We start from the raw sequence: 15,311 nt of genomic DNA, 5'->3' as shown, positions 1-15,311 counted from the left end.
GGGCTCAGTCTTCGCTCCTTGACTGCTCATTCCCTCGTGTCTGCTCATTTGGACGAGCTGAGCTAGAGCGTGTGACAGGCCTCCTGTCCTCTGGTCTCTGTGTGTGTGTGTCTTTTTCCTGGAGTGTGTGTGTCTTTTCTCTGGGGGGTGGGTTGGGGTGGAGGATGGGAGCTCCTCCAGATGCCCCTGGAAGGCTGCTGCCCTGAGCCCTGCTGGAGCTGATCCCGCCCATGCCCCTCTTTCTATTCTCTATTTCTCTCTCTCTCTCTCTCTCTCTCTCTCTCCAATTCAAGGTTGCTTTATTAGCATGACTGTAAGTACAGTGTTGCCAAAGCACAATTAAAACAGCATAACAATCTCTCTCTCTCTCTCTCTCTCTCTCTCTCTCTCTCTCTCTCTCTCTCTCTCTCTCTCTCACTTTTTTCCTCTCTCTCTGCCCTCCGCCACACACATGTGCTGACTGGTCTCCAGAACAGCTGCTGAAGAGTCTCCTGCCCTGTTTCACTCATCACACACACACACACAAACACAAACACACACACACCCCACTCCTACTTTAGATTCCCAGGCCAGACCACCAACCTCCTTCCTACCCTGTCCCTGGTCTGTGGCTCTGTGGCCACACACACACACACACACACACACACACACACACACACACACACATGATAACCTCCCAGTGAGCGCAGCAAGGCTCCTCTGCTAGGCCAGAGTAGACAAGAGGACATCACAAGAGGACATAAGAGAACATTACAAGAGGACATCATAAGAGGACATCACAAGAGGACATTACAAGGCGACATCACAAGAGGACATTAGAGGACATTACAAGAGGACATCACAAGAGGACATTAGAGAACATTACAAGAGAACATTACAAGAGGACATAAGAGAACATTACAAGAGGACATCACAAGAGGACATAAGAGAACATTACAAGAGGACATGACAAGAGGACATGACAAGAGGACATTAGAGAACATTACAAGAGGACATCACAAGAGGACATAAGAGGACATGACAAGAGGACATGACAAGAGGACATCACAAGAGGACATTAGAGAACATTACAAGAGAACATTACAAGAGGACATAAGAGAACATTACAAGAGGACATCACAAGAGGACATCACAAGAGGACATAAGAGAACATTACAAGAGGACATGACAAGAGGACATCACAAGAGGACATTACAAGAGGACATAAGAGAACATTACAAGAGGACATGACAAGAGGACATCACAAGAGGACATTACAAGAGGACATAAGAAAACATTACAAGAGGACATCACAAGAGGACATCACAAGAGGACATCACAAGAGGACATTAGAGGACATTAGAGGACATCACAAGAGGACATTAGAGGACATTACAAGAAGACATTAGAGGACATTACAAGTCCATCTGTCATCTATCTTCTCTCTCTGTCTAAGACAGCAGGACTCCTTCACAATGCCATCTTGCTCAACCACGTCAGCTTATGTACAGGACCATGCACACATGTGCGTGAACGTGTGTGTGTGTGTGTGTGTGTGTGTGTGTGTGTGTGTGTGTGTGTGTGCGTCTGTGTGTGTGTGTACATAATACAAATTCCAGGGGCTTTGTTTTACGCCAGTGCCTGCTAGCGGAGCCCTGCTGGTGGAGGAAGTGGCAGCCCCTTGAGCAGCGTGGGGGGGGGGTTTTGCCTCCAGGGCCAGAGAGAATGTCCTCTACACACACACACACACTCTAACGATAGCGGCGGGCCAGAGAGAATGTCCTCTACACACACACACACACTCTAACGATAGCGGCGGGCCAGAGAGAATGTCCTCTACACACACACACACTAACGACAGCGGCGGGCCAGAGAGAATGTCCTCTACACACACACACACACACTAACGATAGCGGCGGGCCAGAGAGAATGTCCTCTGCTCTTTTACGACAGCGGCGGGCAGCTGGGGTTCCGCTCACAGAGACGGAGACGGAGACGCAGGGAGGCTCGTCATTCCACGCTGTCAGCGCTCTGGTATGCAGGAGCAGCACCCCCCATAGCACACACACACACACACACACACACACACACACACACACACACGCACACACACACACACAGTCACAACCCCCCATAGCACACACACACACACAGACACACACACACACACAGTCACAACCCCCCATAGCACACACACACACACACACACACACACACACACACACACACACACACACACACACACACACACAGTCACAACCCCCCATAGCACACACACACACACAGACACACACACACACACAGTCACAACCCCCCATAGCACACACACACACACACACACACACACACACAGTCACAACCCTCCACGACTAATGCACCTTCCCCCTCTACCAGCCATGCCCATACTCTCTCACACACACACACACACACCTTCTGGGAACAACTTTGAGGGAAACAGAATAACAGCGGTCATTCTCCTAATCTACACCAATGTTTATCTGCACAACAGTTGTCCTGGTGGTGGTGCGGTTTGAAGGTCTTGGGTATTTAGACAAGACCTCTCCATCGGAAACAATAAGGATTAGCGGTATCTCAAACTCATTTAGATAAGCAATTGGAAGGAGAAAGCATGATGGAGCTAATTAAGTCGTGCCATACAATATGTGGTCTCAAGCTTTCTTACCTTTGGCACAGGTGGTCACATCAGAAGCCCATGCAGGCCCACAGGGACCACAGGTGGTCACATCAGAAGCCCATGCAGGAGAGCAGACATGGAAAAGAAGAAAAAAAAAAGAACAATTAGCATTCGAGTGATTTTGGTCATTTTTCCACTGCAAAGTCCATTCAGACACTGGGTCATCTCTTCCATATGCAGCTGGATTGGGAAAGAATAAGTACATATCTCAGTGAATGAATACCTAGTCTTATCAAGAAACCATTGCCGTGAAAACCCAAAAGGAAGGTTTCATTGAATATCCAATAAAAACAGAATAAATTTCATTTGATCATTAGTACTTGTGTGACACCGGCTATTTGAGCAATGCATTACAAGACAGAAGGCCCGTCCTGCTGAGAGCATCCATCTAGTGAGATATTCAGAGCTCCCTCTAATGCTGCAGAGTTCACAAAAATAACAGATACTCATCAGTCCTGCTGATGAGCCTCAAATCCCACTAGAAAGTTTTTTTTGTTTTTTTACATATTTGATCAATCTGAATTTTTTTTTTCTGGGCAGCGAGACTACATCCCTCAATGTTCCTGCCACTGCACACAGCATGGGGCCATCGTCACACACACACACACACACACACGTGCAGGAGGGAAGAGTGTGATGGATCACACAGATGTGGGGGAGCGTGGAGAGATCTCCATGGTGACGTGGGGTTGCCTCGGCGGGACTCAGGAAATTAATCTGTCAAATAAATCGGCGCAGAGGCTCGGCAGCTGACAGCGTCGTCGTGCCGACGGGAGAGTGTACCCGGGGAACTGGGACGTGTTCACGCCGAAGAGGGAAACATGAGCGGAAGACACGAAGAAATCCGGCTTCCAATCCACCTGAAAGCCGCTATAGGATTCGTGGGGATTCAGAGAGAGAGGCCAAACACACTGAACAGAGAAAACACTGAAGTTTCAACTCAGCCGGAATATCAGATGCACCAAAAGTGTGTGTGTGTGTGTGTGTGTGTGTGTGTGTGTGCCCATGCAGAGCAGTGGCTGGCTGAGTAAGCCAGATGGATTAAGTGTTTGATAATCACAGGCACAGCTTAAGAGAAGCCACAGGAGGGTTTTTTGTTTGTGTTTTTGAAGGGTGGGCAGTCTATGTGTTTCTCTGAAGCTGTGTTCAAACACTTGGGTGACTCAAGTTTCTCATTAAAGGAGAAGTGAACCGACATACAGACACACAGACAGAGAGACAGACAGACAGACAGACAGACAAATACACACAGACACAGACACACACACACTCCCTTACTCATTCACTGACGCAGTGAAGCTGAAGAGGATGAGACAAGGTTTTCCAAGGCAGCAGCCCAGTGGATGTGGGGGGGGGGGGGGCTGAGTGTGTGTGTATGTGTGTGGGGGGGGGGGGTTCTCAGCTGTTGGACGCGTCTCAAGGCTCTTTGTCTCAGTCTCAGGGTCACTGAGGTGTCGTGTCTACCTCACCCCACTACCGTTTCACCCAGTCAGAGGCACGCGCATGTGCACCGCAACCAGACGAAACACGTCCTCCCGAGTGTCGGCCCTGGAGATCAGTCCACTTCAGCTGCTGATTGCAGGTCATGTGGGATCACTGGCCTGGTGAGTCAAGTGGATAAGTTACCCAAAGACTCCAAGCTTGGCTCCGACCCATGCATGTGTGGAACGTGGACATGGCTCCGACCCATGCATGTGTGGAACGTGGGAACTGAAGCTGTAATTTTTGTCAGAAACGCTTTTGAATGTAAAAAATGTGCCACTAGCCAGCTGCTCCACACTAGCGGACCTCCTCTGCCTTCATGTGCCTTCACACTAGCGGACCTCCTCTGCCTTCATGTGCCTTCACACTAGCGGACCTCCTCTGCCTTCACACTAGCGGACCTCCTCTGCCTTCATGTGCCTTCACACTAGCGGACCTCCTCTGCCTTCACACTAGCGGACCTCCTCTGCCTTCATGTGATCTGACGGATGTGAGGGGCAGCTGTGGATAGCGAGTGGAGCACACACTAATGAGTTGTGAGGGCCGGAGAAAGTGAAACCCCCCTGCTCAGCCACACACACACACACACACACACACACACACAGCAAAGTTTTACATAATCCACCTTTTGGCTCCTTTCTCCGCTATGCTCTGCCTCCACTTCCCAACTTTCCATTGAGATGAGTCTCAAGGACAAGCACGCAGGAGGAAGAGGAGGAGGGGGAGGAAGAGGAGGAGGGAGAGAAAGAGGAAATGCCAAGTTCTCTCTCACACAGAGCGGTCTGCCTTAATCCCAACCCCACCACCCAGTGCCCCCCCCACCCCCACCCCCTGCACATCCTCCCAGCCCAGACAGATAGCAGATAGCAGGGGCAGATAGCAGGGGCAGAGGCAACGGCGGAGGAGGCCAATGGAGGGCATCTCGCTCGGATCAGGCCGATCTAGAGCCCCTTCCGAGTTTGATAAGGGCCAGACAGTCTGCAGAGACTGGGCCAGATACGCCATTACACCGCCACCGACAGCCGGCGCTCAATCGAATATAACCCGACAAGCCGGAAGAGACTGACATTTTCTGGAACATCCCATAATTTGGAGGCTCATTAAAAACAACTGGTGGCTCACTGGCGACTTCGTAACACTGCGGGAAAAAAAACTGAATGAGCTTCTGATGATGCAATATGAGAGCTGCCGTCTGTGAAACATCACATCAAATGCCCCAGTCTCTCCAAGCTCGGACGCTAACAGGATCTGACAGCTAATCAAAATGTCTGCCGGTAGGTGACTAAGATGGGCAAAACAGAGCAATCAAAGTCTAGGAACAAAGAAAAACAACAACACAAAACCCTGGACCGGAAAAAATAAAAACATTGCAAACACAGAAAAGGCTGACCGAAGTGTGTCTGGCACAGGCCCAGTCGGTACAGAACCATGGCGAACACCAAAGCCATATAAATGCAAATGAGCGCCGATAAGTAGGACACAGTTGAGGGGGCAGTGGGGGCGCCGAGGGCAGTGAGGTGAGGCCATCCTGTATTCTGGAGAGACTGCGTTCCACCTGCCGCAGACTGGGCCAGTTTTATCCAGTTCCACCTGCCGCAGACTGGGCCAGTTTTATCCAAGGCAAATGGGCCAGAACAGCACTGCTCCCTCAATCCCCTCTAAGGCTAATTTGAGGCCCCTTTCACACTGGAATTGGGGAGTCTTTCAACCAGCAGTGACATATTTCGGCAGGAAGGCACAGGAGCTGAGGCAAACAGACTCACTCACGCACACACGCCCGCACGCACGCACACTCTTATCTTTTGTCATTTCACCCATGCCCTTTTGAGCGACCCAACACCAATATCCTTCATCCATATCTTTGCGATTTCACATACGCGCCCAAAACTATGGTCCAGAGACACTGGCCATTGTGTGCTTTTCAGAACCCGTCCCCGTGGCCAGGTAGAGAAATCCATAGCACAGTGAGGAGAACAATCAGATCATCAGAACAGAGGCGATGGCCAGCTCAGCTCTGTGAGTCTGGATGTGAAGCGATGATAGCAGATTTGTTCTTCGCTACGCTTCTCGATAGATTTCAATAACATGATGCCCCGCGTGGAGAAAGATTACAGACAAAAGCTTCTGGTGAGATTTCCCTCCTTTTTTGTCTGTCACACCAGGATGGATTAGACCCTGGATAAGGGGGAACCCATTACACATCCATCTCCACACCTTTCTTTCACCCACACTCTCTCATCGACTTGTTTTTTTCATGACCGTGCTTGCTTTCCGTAAGTGCTGAGACTGCAGTCCCCACTTTACAAATGATATTACATTCATTTGTGCATCGCAAATTAACTTCAATATATATTTTTTTCTCCCCTTGGCTCACGGTCCAGACTTGAGTAAACGCTTGAGTTCTTCAATACCAGATCAGTCTGGGCCAGAGTCCCAAAGGGGGGGCAGGGGGGGGGGGGGTATGACAAAGGGGACACATCAGTCAAGCTCCCCATTTTAAGCATCTGCATAATGCTGACACACAGATGCCAACAAAAAGGGATGGAGAGAGAGAGGGGTGGAGAGAGTGCACTGAGGAGAAAGAGGGAGAGAGAGAGAAGAATGAGAAAAATGCTCTGACTCAGGTTTCTAGTGAACTTCACATAATGCTCAAACAAGTATCACTTGTCTTAATCATTCAATAAACACGCAGCGAGACCTTGCTTGAGCCAAGATCATCTGATCGAGAAACCTGTACTGACCCCTGTGTGAGGAACACAGAGGCCGCTTCCACGTGACAGAGACCTTCTCCTGGAGTAATGAAAAACACTTATTTAGGGGAGCACAATATTTATTGTTCTTTAGAGTTATTTAGAGTTCTGGTTGTCAAAAAGAGACACAACATCAAAGTGCTTCCTCTGAAAAAGGAAAAGGCAGATCATATCTTGAAGGCCCCTGTGCACACGCAAATAACTTTATTATTACCCCAAACAGAGAACCTGTGGGGCAGCACTGAACATAATAAACATGGTGTCATCTTGGCAAAAACAGAGCCTACCATTGACTAAGCACAAAGAGCCACGTCGAGATCTCACACATGCTTGAGCTTAATGTCCTGCTGTGGAGTGGACCATGTATTGTAATGTGACTATCCAATAAGCATTCCAAATAACCATCCAAAGCAAGTAACACAAAAACAAATACATTTAGCAGAGAGACATGACGAGGCACAGTCTGGCCCTCTCTTGGTAGGGCTCACACAAAATCCTACAGTTGCAGTGAGAGGGGCTTTTTGCCATAAGACATCCCGTGAGCACGTCCACACAAAAGACCCGGTCAGATAAAAGGGGATTATTGCGGGACGCCTCAGCCGACTTGGCCTCTCTCGGGCTCAGGCCCTGGCCAGGTCCCCGCAGATGGGTGTCATGGCGACGTGGAAGAGTAAACATGAGAGTGTGGGAGTGGATAAACTGCTGGCCGACGGACTGGCTCTCAAGCCACTCATCCTGGAGCGAGGGAGCGGAGGGGCTGAGGAGGAGGAGGAGGAGTGGAGGGGTGGGGGGTGGAACGTATCCCCTTGCTACCTCCCATTACAATAATTCTACAATCACCGTAAAGGCTGAAGAACCCCCCACCCGCCCCCTCCCCCCCCCACACACTCACTGCACCCTGCGTCCCTCGCCACTCGACGCGGGACCGGCACAAGCCCACTGGAGTAGAAACAGCTCTCAAAACAGCCCGTCGGCGAAGCTTGAGCTCCACACACTGCTCCACCACCACCACCCGACCCTGCTCCTGCTGTCACCCAAACCCGCCTAGCCTAGCGCTGTCATGTGTTGCCGCCTAGCCTAGTGCTGCCATGCTGTGCACCTAACCTAGCGCTGCCATGCTGTGCACCTAACCTAGCGCTGCCATGCTGTGCCGCCTAGCGCTGTCATGTGTTGCCGCCTAGCCTAGCGCTGCCATGCTGTCCCGCCTAGCCTAGCGCTGTCATGTGTTGCCGCCTAGCCTAGTGCTGCCATGCTGTGCACCTAACCTAGCGCTGCCATGCTGTGCACCTAACCTAGCGCTGCCATGCTGTGCCGCCTAGCGCTGTCATGTGTTGCCGCCTAGCCTAGCGCTGCCATGCTGTCCCGCCTAGCCTAGCGCTGCCATGCTGTGCACCTAGCCTAGCGCTGCCATGCTGTGCACCTAGCCTAGCGCTGCCATGCTGTCCCGCCTAGCCTAGCCCTGCCATGCTGTGCACCTAACCTAGCGCTGCCATGCTGTGCACCTAACCTAGCGCTGCCATGCTGTGCCGCCTAGCACCGTCATGTGGTGCCGCCTAGCCTAGCGCTGCCATGCTGTGCACATAACCTAGCGCAGTCATGTGGTGCCGCCTAGCCTAGCGCTGCCATGCTGTGCACCTAACCTAGCGCTGCCATGCTGTGCACCTAGCCTAGTGCTGCCATGCTGTGCCGCCTAGCGCTGTCATGTGGTGCCTCCTTACCTAGTGCTGTCATGTGGTGCCGCCTAGCCTAGCGCTGCCATGCTATACTGTGTCCAACTGCCCCAATGCTAACTTCCACACGCAGCATGCATACACGCTAGAAAAACAATCACCAAGAAATGGAATTGCAGAAGACATGGAAAAGCTACAGCGCAGCTCTCCTTTAATGGAGACAATGGGACACGTTTTGTGTCTCCATCTCCGCATTAAGCTGACCCGTGATGGCTGCTGAGGGAAACTTTCCAAAGCTGGCAGGGAAGATTGTCAAAAAAAGAAACATCAACTTAAGGCTAATTAGTTTCAGATGCAGAGACGACTATTTTCATTTTAACACACACACACACACACACACACACACTTAACTGCCACAAGAGTTCAAGAGAAAGAGTTAAATACAACATGGCTATGTAACAGAGGTTCCACCAGCTCCCTCCTGAACTTTTTCCATGAGCCGTTTCCCTGATGAAATTTTGAGAAAACAGAGGGTTTTCAGAAATATCAGGGCGTGTCTAGTCTAAACTAACAACAAGAGTGCAAACTGAAACAAAACTGCCAGTTCAGCCTGCTCTCCCTCTCTTTCTCTCCCTCCCCCTATCCCTCCCTCTTCTCTCTTTCTCCCTCTCTCTCTCTCCCTCGCTCTCACTCACACACTCTCTCTTTCCCTCCAAGCAATTGTTAAGCAAATATAAGCATGGAGAGAAAAAGAGAAGAACTCCCATGTGGGATTAAAGCTTGCTGGGTTCTATAGGAGTGTGTAAAAAAAACACAAAACACACATTCTTTTTACCGTAGGACTTTAACTTACTAAATGTCATAAGCCCAGCCAACCCATGGAGCAACATTACCATTTGCCATTTCATCACATTTACGGCGCTCTGCATAAAACATCCAAGAGGAACAATGTCATTAAAAACACATTTCACAGTCACGGGTCTGATAATAGTGCTGGGCCCACAAAGGTATAACCTTGTAAAAGGGATTGTAATGAACTGAATAACTCACTTTGACTGGCAACGGCTCAGAAGACTGTACCGGCATAATAGCCCACAGTGCACTAGCGCACTGTGATAGATAAGCAGAATAGTGCACTAACTAGCGCACTGTGATGGATAAGCAGAATAGTGCACTAACTAGCGCACTGTGATAGATAAGCAGAATAATGCACTAACTAGCGCACTGTGATAGATAAGCAGAATAGTGCACTAGCGCACTGTGATAGATAAGCAGAATAGTGCACTAACTAGCGCACTGTGATAGATAAGCAGAATAGTGCTAGATAAGCAGAATAGTGCACTAACTAGCGCACTGTGATAGATAAGCAGAATAGTGCACTAGCGCACTGTGATAGATAAGCAGAATAGTGCACTAGCTAGCGCGCTGTAATAAATAAGCAGAATAAGCAGTAGGGATGCAACAGCATGGGAATTTAACCTCACGGTTATAGTAACCAAAATGATCACGTTTTTCGGTATTATCACTGTAAGTGTGTTCAATATGTTCTGAAAGAACTGATAGGCCTACACAAGCCGGCATACTTTCAAAAAGTGTGACAATGTTTATTATATTACAAACATATAGGCAAAACCTTATCAAAAGTGCTTTTAACCAGGTACACTGGAACTCATTTTCACCTGAGGGTGCTCATAGAGGGGGTGCTGGACAAAAGAATTGTTAATGAGTAGATGTGATTTCTTTATTCTGGTGCATTTTAAGATGGCCTATTACTACTGGAGAAGGGCATATTTTCATTCACATTCATAGGCCTACATCTTGACTGCGCAAATGAACCTGGCTGGCTGAGCATTCTTAATTCATAGCATAACGTTACCGTGCCATTGTGTGTTGTCCCGTTCACTTTTTCCTTGGTCATGTATAATTGGCTATGTGCTTATAGCTTAACTTACACTACCGTGACTTGGAGTTTGCTATTTCTGTTATTTGGATTCAATGAGTGTGACCCAGTAATTGTACAAAATAATGATATTTATTTAAGACAATTATGATATTTGAAATTAAAACGGTAATTGTTATTGTGAACATTTTTATTGTGGTTTACCGTTACAATGGTAATCGTTACATCCCTAATAAGCAGAATCACAAAGGAGCAATAAGAACTTGGCCATCGTGCTAATCAATTAATTGGCGGCGAAGGAAGTTAAGATTCCCTCAAGAACGCAGAGCCAGGCCTGTGGTTTCGACTCTCTTTGCCTCTTAGACCCACATACCAGTACAACTTACACCCGACTGACACACAATTAGGCACATAGGCAGGAAGGCAGGCAGGGCTGTATTGATTAGACTGGACAAGGCTGCCTCGGACACCGCCTTAAGTGAGATACAGTTCAAAGTGAAACTGCAGCGAGGCAATGGACACCTCTGACAGGTGGACAGGAGTCACGGAGAGAAAGAGGAGGGAAGGAAGGAATGAAAGGAGCAACAAAATTAGAAAGGAGAAATAGCTGAAATGAACCAGGTAGACATGGTCAGAGATAGCATTTGCAGCGGTGCTACTGGTCAGCTTCAGATAACGGTTCAATGGACACTCTGGAGATTCAAGAGAGAAGTAAAGGTGTAGAACAGGTAGAAAAGGGTCAAATTAGAAAAGTCTCAGGCAAAGGAAGAGGGAAAACTGCTTTCAAATCAAAATGGTGCATAAGTGTGTATTGATGTGTGTGTGTGGGAGAGAGTGTGTCTATGAACATAGATGTATGTGATAAATGTTTGTGTGTGCGTGCGTGTGAGCTGTTTGTGTTGTTCATGGTCTCTTAGAAGCCCATTTGGTTTTCCATCAGACCTTGTGCCCAGGAGTCTGCAGCAGCAGCAGCATCTCTGCCCCCTATAACCACCCCCCACCCCCTCCCCCACCCTCGCCTTTGCCCCCACCCCTCCGAGCTGGCCACAGCTGAGGGGTTTCTAGTGACGAGAAATGTTACAGAATCCGACCACAGCCGTCTCCAAAACACACAGGCCGTTAATCTTCCCTCAAGGACTGCGCCGGGGCCAATGTAATCATTTGCTAAGCACACCTACGAGTCGATCTGTTATCAAGGAGATTGGATTTCCGTATGCCTCTGCACTCTGCCACACCTGCACTGGTAAGGCTTTGAGTAGTCACACTGTAAGTGTTTACCTACAGAAGTCTGTCTGCTCTCTTTTAACTATGTGTGTGTGTGTGTGTGTGTGTGAATAAGTGAGAGAGAGTGTGTCTGTGCGTAAATGTATGTATATGTGTATGTGTATGTATGTGTGTGCGTGTGTGTGTCTATGTACACATGCCTCATTGAGTGTGTGTGTGTGCAGTACGACTGGTGTGTATCTAAGTAGGTGTGGTGTGAACTACCTGTAACCTGAGAGTCAAGCCATGAACCCATGAGGTCATCTCTCTACCACACATCTCTGCAGTTTTATTCTCTTCATATGAAAGTATCCACAACGCCTGAACCTCAGGACGGCCGAACGCTGAAACATTTTATACGAAACAGATGCATAGAATTTGGAAGACCTCGTCCTTTCATACATTATTCATTCCACTCCAGAAACTCCAGAACCCGGGCCCAAAAAAGAAAAAAAAATGATTAAAAGCATTCCTACATAAGCATTATGCTGTGTATTTATTAAAATAAAATAAAAATGGAAAGTCATAAAACCAACAAAAGCTCTGTGTCATGCCCTTGCTAGAGAGAGAGAGAGAGAGAGAGAGAGGGAGAGAGAGAGAGAGCGAGACAGAGAACATGAGCTGACTTTGCAAGCGCACAAAAATGTTCCATTGTGTTCCCTATTCTCTACTAGGTGGACTGTATGGCTGAACAGACGCACAGAGGCAAAGTACCACACACACACACACACACACACACACACACACACACACACACACACACACACACACACACACACACACACACACACACACACACACACACACACCCTCATTCTCCACATTCAGCTCCTCTTGCTCCCGCGGCCCCAACTGAACACAATCACTCGTGCGCCATGAATGAAAACATGCAGTGAGCCATACGTCTCTTCTCTAATTGCATCTGCAGATCATTGTATCAAAGGGGCTTTGTCTCCATGCACATTTTACCAGCTGCTTCCAAACAGACATCACTGCAATTACATTAATACAGACTTGCTCACGGTTACAATGGAAGAAAAGAATAGACGAAGTGGATAATGTAATCTAATATATATGTAATAATCAAATATAATACATATATATATATATATATATATATATATATATATATATATATATATATATATATATATGTATATATATATTTAATAAGTAATGTAATAATCTAATATTTCAATCTTTGAAGATCCATGGAGTCCTTTCGGCGGTTCCTTCTGATAAGGAGGAGCCATCATCAACTAGGTCTATAATTTTATCTTTACCATGGAGTCCATAACAAACAGGTGGAAAAGAGCACAGAGAGGATGCCTCTACAGTATGTCACATAGCCCCACTCACACACACACACACACACACACACACGCAGCAAAGAAATACCCTTGTGGTGTGTAACACCACGCTGGGTTGGGTTTGCTCTCCTAGTGAAATCACCCCTAATCTGCCCGTTAGCTCTGGACCGTCTGGCCCCACGTCTGAGAGCAAAGCAGTCCGCTGGCACCCGCCCTACTCGTCTTGTGGTGTGCTCAGATAAGACACCCGCTGCTCACCATTAGCTTGGTAATGGCCTGGGACGGGTTTATAGACCTGCGCGTTCCACGCCAAAGCAGCGCGGAGGTCATCAGAACCACATGGCTGACCCGGACATCACGTTTACTTTGGGGAGGCCAGGTGGAGCCTCTCTGGTCACGTACAGCAGTGTTTTTCAACCTTTTTAGTGCCACGGCACACTTTTGACACTTAAAATGTCCCACAACATCCTGTGTGAATAAAAAATAAACATACCATAGCCTAAAATTTCAAATAATACACAGATATGGCCTTATTATGGCTTCTATGCAAGACCTGCTCAATAAAACAAGCGCCCTCTGTTTCATTTGTAGGTGACTATATCTAATTTAATTATTGTTATGAACTGGATATGTGATGACTCTGTGAATACTGGATATACCTCACTTGAGATCATGCATGCAGTGATGTGTTCTCTCAGAAGTAAAGTGGTCCAGGAATCAAGTCGATGGATGGATGGATGGATGGATGGATGGATGGATGGATGGATGGATGGATGGATGGATGGATGGATGGATGGATGGATGGATGGATGGATGGATGGATGGATGGATGGATGGATGGATGGATGGATGGATGGATGGATGGATGGATGGATGGATGGATGGATGGATGGATGGATGGATGGATGGATGGATGGATGGATGGATGGATGGATGGATGGATGGATGGATGGATGGATGGATGGATGGATGGATGGATGGATGGATGGATGGATGGATGGATGGATGGATGGATGGATGGATGGATGGATGGATGGATGGATGGATGGATGGATGGATGGATGGATGGATGGATGGATGGATGGATGGATGGATGGATGGATGGATGGATGGATGGATGGATGGATGGATGGATGGATGGATGGATGGATGGATGGATGGATACTTTATTGATCCCTAGGGGAAATTCATTCATTCATTGCCCTTCACGTGTCACCTCAGGTGTCCCAGGTCACCTGGCCAATCAGAGCTAACACACACACACGTGAAGGAAGAGACACCTACTCTCGGTCTTCATTGGCAGAGTGCTGGACAACAACCCAATCCTTCACAACTTGTCCAAGTGCCTGGTGTTGGCTCAGTGCAGTTTAGTCTCCGACCGTGCATATGTTTGCCAGCCCTGCTGCCCTGCTGCCTTCCAGAGCACTATTTTTCCCCTGCTCAGACGCTTGGCTCCATTGCAGCCCGGTTACACAAAAGCTCTTGGCGTTCCACTCTTTCGGCCTCCCTTTGGTCCACACATCTATCCTACTCGCCGTCAGGCTATCTTTGCAGCACTCGGAGACCCTAAGACTTGAGCTAATCATTCAGAAGGAGAACACAAGCACTATGAAATCAGCCATGGACACACACACACACACACACACACACACGCGCACACACGCACACACACACACACAGAGAGATGGAGGGAGGAGGAAGAGGAGAGAGGAACAGAACTATAATGTCTATGACTAGCGGTAGACAAAATTCATGATCACTCACCTTTGTGAACTTCATAATTAATTCATAATTACCAGGGTATTATGGTGTAAGCAATCAAACCCTAATTCAATGCTGTGCTGGGCTGAACTATGGTGAGTTGATTACATGCAAAAGGCATCGATAGCTGCTCTCAATCTCTTAGCTCTTAGTGGTTCTGATGAGGTCATGTGAAGAAAAGGCACTTCTACTGTTCCACCTCCATCATTTTCCCATAAGCAGGAAGCGGCAGCCATCCTGCTTCATCTCTGAATGCATCAAGAGCAGCGCTGGCTTAAAGAACAGCGTGAGTGTGGCCTAATCAGCCTGGACCTGATGATGGCAACAACAGTGCTGAAAGGCCCTTTAGCACAGAGGCAAGAAAAATGGTGTCTCTTAACAGCCCCCCCCCCCCCCCCCAACACATACAAACACACACACCCACACCCACACACTCACCCCCCTTCTGATTGGACACTTTAATCAAGGCCCAGCATTTCTGCTTCAATCCCATTAAAATCA

The 15,311-nt window shown here is 48.2% G+C and overlaps 1 protein-coding gene across 6 annotated transcripts in view; it reads right to left on the bottom strand.

The window, feature by feature from the left end:
• Nucleotides 1–15,311, bottom strand: part of magi1b (membrane associated guanylate kinase, WW and PDZ domain containing 1b) — a 132,508-nt gene that overhangs the window by 90,111 nt on the left and 27,086 nt on the right. The gene's annotated exons all lie outside the window — the stretch shown is intronic.

This window comes from Alosa pseudoharengus, unplaced genomic scaffold (genome assembly GCF_046254945.1).
Source record: "Alosa pseudoharengus isolate Yale_2024_CS ecotype anadromous, Long Island Sound unplaced genomic scaffold, YU_APseudo_1.1 YU_APseudo_1.1_scf_5, whole genome shotgun sequence".
Lineage (NCBI taxonomy): Eukaryota > Metazoa > Chordata > Actinopteri > Clupeiformes > Clupeidae > Alosa > Alosa pseudoharengus.
This window is presented reverse-complemented; position numbering and strand designations above follow the sequence as displayed.